Source organism: Montipora capricornis, chromosome 5, assembly GCF_036669925.1.
Source record: "Montipora capricornis isolate CH-2021 chromosome 5, ASM3666992v2, whole genome shotgun sequence".
In the NCBI taxonomy this organism is placed as follows: domain Eukaryota; kingdom Metazoa; phylum Cnidaria; class Anthozoa; order Scleractinia; family Acroporidae; genus Montipora; species Montipora capricornis.
Genome location: NC_090887.1, coordinates 21,151,723 through 21,159,222, shown reverse-complemented (window position 1 = coordinate 21,159,222; position 7,500 = coordinate 21,151,723). Strand labels below are relative to the sequence as shown.

At 38.0% G+C, this 7,500-nt stretch overlaps 2 long non-coding RNA genes across 3 annotated transcripts in view; both read right to left on the bottom strand.

The window, feature by feature from the left end:
- LOC138049888 (uncharacterized) overlaps positions 1-1,895 on the bottom strand; it is a 21,023-nt gene extending 19,128 nt beyond the window's left edge. For both annotated transcript variants that reach the window (XR_011132482.1, XR_011132483.1), the window contains exon 1: positions 1,548-1,895. This is a non-coding gene — a long non-coding RNA (uncharacterized lncRNA). The remainder of the gene's footprint in view (positions 1-1,547) is intronic.
- A 271-nt stretch (positions 1,896-2,166) lies between these two features.
- The window catches only part of LOC138049887 (uncharacterized), a 7,883-nt gene continuing 2,549 nt past the window's right edge, over positions 2,167-7,500 (bottom strand). The window contains exons 2-3 of the long non-coding RNA XR_011132481.1: positions 3,948-5,860; positions 2,167-2,420 (exon numbers count right to left, since the gene is read on the bottom strand). This is a non-coding gene — a long non-coding RNA (uncharacterized lncRNA). The remainder of the gene's footprint in view (positions 2,421-3,947; positions 5,861-7,500) is intronic.

Genomic DNA, 7,500 nt, shown 5'->3' with positions numbered 1-7,500 from the left:
TCCTTTTGAGCAATACAATTCATCTGTTTTGTTATTTAAAGAACTACGTCAAAGCTGTGCTTCCTGTTCTGCAAAACGTAGCCTGAACTGACAGAACAAACTTGTCCTTGATAGATGAAGTCGAAATGTTATATCTCGCGAACGAGCTCGGCTATTTATTTAATTGCACACTTCGAGTCACCATAATGTAGGGAACAATCGAGAAAAGTTTAAGGAAAATCTTACAACATCTTCTATTACTAAGGAATCACCTTAAGTGTTATTAACGACACAACTGAATTATTTAAGACGGCTGCGCCCAGTAAAGTTGTAAATTCGTTTTCCTGATGCAAACACTGATTAAAACAGTTTTTCCCATGGCTTAAATTAATTTCGAGTCAATCCTGCCATGAACGCGTTTACTGCAACAAGAGATGAACCAAGTATTTCACTGCTGCCTTGATGCTGCCAGTTCTGCTCGTCCGCACAAGTCAAAAAGCTCGTAGAGAGTTGCTCATGTAAATTTTGAAGTCCCATGATCTTGCGTCACTGGTTAAGCAATGAATATAGGTGACGTTAACGATATCTCCTCTACACTGAGTCGAAAATACTATATCCAGATGGGGAAAAAAAGGCTTTTCCCTCTTCCTTATGATTTTTCTACATGTTCTTATTTCAGAGTGGGAAGAGACAAGGCGGTATCAAAATTCCAATAATAAGGTTAAGTTAACCTTAACGTACCCAGGAAGTGTTCTCTAAAACTTCCAAACAATAACGACATGAATACATCAGAAGTTTCAACTTGTTCTTTTTATAAGGCAAATACGCGAGTTACCTTCTTGAGGTCAAAACCGAAACTCAAGGTTAATTAACTGTGAGTTCCCACGATGTAGCTTCACTGGTTTAGCAGGCTTTAAAAAGGAACAGGAGACAAGATTACTTTGGAACAAGACACCAGTGAAAGTAATCATGTGGAGAGAGAGAGAGAGAGAGAGAGAGACCCCCAACGGAACCCAACGGAACACAACTTTAAGGATGTCACTTCCTTAACATAGCAGAAAATGGATTATTACTGGCACGCATGACAAAGCACTTAAAGCAGTGAAAAATGAATTATACTATGCCACGGACGATATTTTCTTTACACTCTTTCACAAATTATCCACCCAAACAATTCAATCCTCTTTCGAGATTGACGATAAAATAATCTTAAGTACCCAGTCGAAATACCATAACTGGATAGGGAAAACAACTCCTTTATGCCAATTACATTTCCAGTAATTAGAAGTTACTCTAAGTAGTTATCAGTACTAACATGCTTTTCCTTAATAAATTTTTCTACATGTATTTAGTTTAAGGTTGGAAGAGACAGGGGAAACATCAAAATCCCAATAACAAGGTTAAGTTAACCTTGAGGTTTTCAAAAAGCAGACTCCAAAATTAAACATGGTCAGCTCCAAACGAAAAAGAGTGAATTCTTCTGAAGTTTAAACTTTTCTCCTTTAATTAACAGAACAATAGTAAGTTAAAAGCTAAACTTGACGTATAACCCATTTGAAAATTCTTACCGTTGAGTCCATGATCCTGCCATGAACATGTTGACAGCAAAAAGAGATGAACCAAGTAATTCACTTCTGCTTGTCCGCACAAGTTAAAAAGCTGACAAAGAGTTGCTCATATTAACTGTGAGTTCCCATGATGTAGCTTCACTGGTTTAGCAGGGTTCAGCAGCACTTCCTCCAACCACAGTCAACTCGTCCCTGCACTGTACGCACATCGGAACACCTGATACCGTTTCTAATAAAAATAATTGATATAATAATCATTAAAGTAAGTATAATATTTATGCTAATTAATGCACTTGAATGTTTGTCACGCCGTTTGCCTCTTAATTTGGATGCATAGTTCTGGTTTCGATAAAGACAGCAATCAATAAGCCTGCGAGCAGGCACTCCGAGGGACTGGGGCTGGGGTTGAATGATCATTCAATCTCCCACACAGCCCCAGTCCCTTGGAGAGCCATGCACGCATAGTCACGCCTCCCCACCCCCTCTCTCTGCAACCTCGTTCCCAGGGCTTCTCCCTCATGTGGGGGCGGGGCAATAAAAAAACGCCCCTCCCCCACATGAGGGAGAAGCCCTGGGAACGAGGTTGCAGATAGAGTGGGAGGGGAATCGTGACTATATATGCTTGCACGGCATTATTGATTGCCGTCTTTATCGAAACCAGAACTATGCATCCAAATTAAGACGCAAACAGTGTGACAAACAAACAAGCGCATTGCTTGAAATTACTTACTTGGCGTTTGTATGCTTCACCACACATCCTCAGAAGTGACTGTTAACTAATTGTTGCTAAATTCTCTCTCCAACAGCACTTCCTCCAACCACAGTCAACTCGTCCCTGCACTGTACACACATCGATATCGGAACGCCTTTTAACTGCAATAAATGATATATTTCATATTTAAGTTTTTATTTTAATTATTTATGTACATTTTGTATTTTTACTGGGTTGCCGTAGGGCAATCCCAGTCGGAAATTGGGTGGCATTTGTTCGGTATTCTTTTTTTTGTTCCGTGTCGGTAAAAGTCTTGCCTGTCACTCCGCTGCTAAGTGGTATCTTTGTGCATAGAGCCTTCTGCTCGTATTTTCTTAGGATCGAGAGGGTAGTTGAAATGAGTAGATTTCTCTGGTGGACACAGTAGAATGATAAACTTAACCGGCAATGGCGACGAAAGTCATGTAACGCGAATGGCGTTTTAGTGGATCTTTAAACAAAATATACCCTTATGAAGTTCAATAATGGCAAGTCAATTGGATACTGAACAAGACAGGCGATGGAATCTTAAAAGCGACGAGTAATGGATTTCAACAACAATCTGTCGCCCGTCCAGCCGAAATCAAAGTGAGGTGCATTTCTAATTTTACCAAGCTAAGTGTGGTGTTATGTAGAACACTGAAACCAAATGGAAAATTCTCTGGTAACTTATGGGTTAAAAGACAGAACAAATCGAACACCTTAAGTGGATCTGTGATCAACTCTGCACAGTCTTCAGTAAAAACATAATTGGAAATGTGACAGTCAAGAATTATTTGAAAGAAAGCTTGTCGTCTATTTTGTGCTTCATTATTCAAGGAAAAGGTTCTTCATGGAAACTGTTTGATCCTGAACTTTTAATTTGGTGTAATATTGCACATATTTGACACAACTGAGTTTTTTTCTCTTCACGCACGCAATGAAATAGGAAGGGGTTTTTGTCTCTAATAGCAAATATGTTGCTTGTTTCAAAAAATTGTTCGCTGCAAAAGGTGGCCTTTATGAATTCATCATGTTTTATAATATGCGAGCTTAACTGGATAGTTTTTATGGCAATAGTAAAGCATTTTCGTGTCAAAATGAGGTTAGTGTCTTTCTATTGTGCTAACTTAATTAAATAAATATACATTCTGCCTCGTGAGTTTGTTATTCTCGTTAACCAGCAATGGCCTCGAAAGTCATTGCAATGCAAATGGCGTTTTAGTGCATCTTTTATGTTGCTTGTTTCAATAAAATGTTTCGCTGGAAAAGGATTCTGTGATATTTTCTGCCTTTGTGAATTATAATATCGTAATGTGTATTGAATTTTCGAGCTCAAGGTTGAAATGTGATACGGGAGGACATTTTTAGTATTGCTCTGTCAGCAGGAAAGGTTCACGAAAATAAGCAGGTCTGTTGCAAGCGTGCTTGAGTTTCAACAAACTGAGCCGCAAAATCAGCAAAAATTGTGACACCGATGAATAATAAAGTAGCTGCTATTTCCAAAATGACGGAATTACCTGGTGATAAATAACCTCGTCTTGGAGAGTAAATTTTTGACTTAGCAGAAACAATGGTCAACCTAAAGGGTTTGGGCGATTGTGATCTTTGTTTTGACTTCGCTCATTTATTGTCAAACTTTTTAACACTTGACAGAAAAAGAAACTTACGAAAACCCGGTATCTTGCCATCATTTGATGCGGACGCTTCACTGTTTGGCGAGTAAACATGCCGCGGTAACTTAATCATGGCGCCCGCTGAATTCCGGCCATGTCACTTTCGATTTTGCGATTTATTTCTGCAGCCAAAATTGAACGTAGCAAAAATCAATTATCAACATTTCAGCCCAAAAGCGAATGTTTCTCACTTCCCATTTATTTTCTTCAATCTTTCTGGGTTCAATACTTTGCTAGTAACCACATGTCTTCTCAGGCTATTTACCCAAGACTTCTACCATGGCACTACAATGATAGACAATACCAAAACAATATCGTGTACTGTTAGAGCTACATATTACGCAAGGATAACTTGAATCTCCTGGAAGACAACACACAGCTCAGTTGACATTCTATATGGAATAAATCGCTGTGTTAATTCACTACCACGCGTAAGCAATGCGTGTCTATTTTTTCCAAAGAGGACAGGAATTTCTTCTTTTTGACAAATAATAGGCCGGTAGCCAGCTTTTTACCTCAGAAAAGGATCTTTTTAGTAGTACTAACATGTGAGGACATGCGAGCCAAAGGGCCTCTGCTGGTATGACTTCTGGGTGACCCTTAATTAAATGGTCTTAATGACCCCCCAACTTGAAAAAAAGTTGCCTGGGACGGTGCACGAACCACAGGCAACCCAGTGTACTATCACGGAGAGTCCAGTTTAATCTATAAAAAATTGTCTGCGCCCGAAACTAACCTAATACTATGTTTCTAACAACAATAATAATAATTAAAATAATTATAGTTATTATAATAATTTGAATTATAATTATACTAATTATGTTAATTATAATAATTATAATTAATTTTTTAAGAGGGGAAGCCTCGTTTCCAGGGCTTCTCCCTCAGAAGGGGGCAGGGCGGTAAAAAAAAGCCCCGCCCCCAAATGAGGGAGAAGCCCTGGGAACGAGGTTGCAGATAGAGGGGGAGGGGAATCGTGACTATGCTTGCACGGCATTATTGATTGCCGTCTTTATCGAAACCAGAACTATGCATCAAACGGCGTGACAAAAACATGCAATGGCATTGTTTGAAATTACTTACTTGGCGTTCGTATCCTTTGACATACATCCTCAGAAGTGACTATTAACTAATTGTTAATTCATTAATCAATTATTGTTAATAAGTAGTTACTTAATAGGTTACATATTAAAAAGTTTAAATTCGTAGTAAACGGTCACTTCTGAGGATGTATGTCAAAGCATTGGAAACGTCATGTAAATAATTTCAATCAGTGCACTTGTTTATACTTTAATGTTTGTCACCACTGCTTTTTTTTATTATTCTTTGTCTTGCGCGAAATTAATAGAATTACTCCTCTCAAAATGGATAGGTTACTTTAGTTGTTGTTGTCGGATATGGATAGTTCTCGCTGTTCATTTCACTCCGGGGGTTGTTTCGCCTTTAACTGTAACTACTAGGCTTAGTTTGCGGCAAAGAAAGCTTTCATATCTCGGGAGATCTTCGACAAGGAAATACTCTCCTTTTCTACGATTAACGTGTGGATTTTACGCACTTCTCTTTTATCTCCTCAACAATATTTACGTTCTGTAGGAAATGTCCTCGGCAGTTGGTTCCCCTTCCCCATCTGCGTCCACGACCTCTTGTACTTGTTGTTTGCTTCTTTGGCCGCTCTGCGCCTTTTACTCATTGTTGCATTGAGACTAACTTCTCTGACAGCTACGAACTGGGGTATCGTCATTTCGCTATTCGTGTTTTCCTCGTACTTCATCTTTTTGTCTTGTTGGTCTTAATTCTTCCTTCCGTAATAAGCGTGATCCCATGACCAGTCGATTGTCCAAATGCGCTTGCAGAGATCGTCTCTTTTTAGTGGGTTTACTTGCAGGTGTTTTGCCCGACCACGAACCCTGCAAGTAGTTAACGACGGTTTTGTGAGAGCTAATTCGCATAAGCAGTGTTTAATTTCTTGTTTTTCTTTATTTTCTTTGGCTTAGTCTTCAATATAAGAACGTATACAGAGGAGGACCTCAAGAATGATCCTGAAATCTGACAGTGATTATAAAACTCGCTAATTTGAGATCTCTTCAACAACGACGCTTTATGGCTGATGTTACTTTTTATACAAGGTTTAAATGGTTATCTGAACTTGGAAATTACTAATTATTAGTGATCATCACATTCTTAAAAGGTTATCACTGTTTGAACTAAGGAAAAAATTTGCAAAGGCGTCCAATTTTAAATTTTCATATTTCAATACAAATGGTGGAACTTTGGCGGAATAGTTTACCTTTCAATGTTCGTTCCAGCAGCAACCTTATTTCATTTAAACGAAAATACAGGAAATTCCAAGGTTAATGGCGAACTAATGTACCTACTCAGCAGTTTGCCTTTATTTAGCTGTTTGATTTTATTTACCTCAAGGTTCATTAGTAGATTTATAGCATTTTGTTTATTTGTGGTGGTTCGCCCAGTATGGACTCTATCGCTCTTTTATGTTTCCTCCAATGGCTCGATCTTGTACATTTGTTTGCCTTGTTCTAGTTTTTCCTGTCAATACTTTTTAGAATATTTATTTATTTATTTCAATATTTATTTTAAAGTATTATATTTGTTTTAGTCTCTGTTTTGTAAAATAATAAAAAATAAAGACTCTACAACGCACAATACTAAATGATTTTGGCTTTAAAACGTTTAAGACTTTTGAGCGAAAGCCTCAACAACGGGAAGAAGAAGGACTTGGACAGTGTGTCATCTGGGTGAGCTTGGCTTTCATGCTTTCATGCTTTCGCCCAGTTGAGCGAGTGTAGTCGAATCATCGTTGCACTTAGTTTAACGTGTGGGTTTTTACAAGCGAATTGGACTTTAAATCCTTCCTCCTATTATAGCAAGTGTCCCTTAGAACTACACTCTTATGAAACTGTATTATCGTTTAATGGTATTTATCTTTTCCTGGTGAGGTACCCTTTTCAATTAGCACCCACACTATGATCACATCGCCCAGTGTTGAAAAGTTAGAATGCGAGAATATAATCACCTGAACAATTGTACCAAAAGAAGTTTTCCTCTAAACAAATTTCCTGTAATATTACCAAGTTATCAAACGTTATTGTCCTCCACTCTTACCAAGAAATTACTTTAAATCACAGGTACTTTTGTTTACCATCATATATATATTTTTTTTCCCGCAAAAAAGCGTTTGCACTGGAAATAAATGAATTTCATAATCGCTATTTTTTTGCTTCAAATTACCCGGGCGCCACCATCTTGAATAATTGCGACAATTAATGCTACTAATAAGTGTTATTAACGACACATCTGAATTATTCAAGACGGCTGCGCCCAGTATATTTCAAAGTTGTAAGCGATTCTACTAGTAATAATTCATACGAGCTAACTGTCCCGGATACGGAACGAATCTCCCGGTTTCCCGTACGGGTCATTAAATCAAATTGCATCCCCAAGTTTTAAAAAATCGATTTTTTGAAACTCGTTTCATTGTTTCTTAATGCACTTCTTCATCTCTGAGTTCCAAACACATTTTAACAGA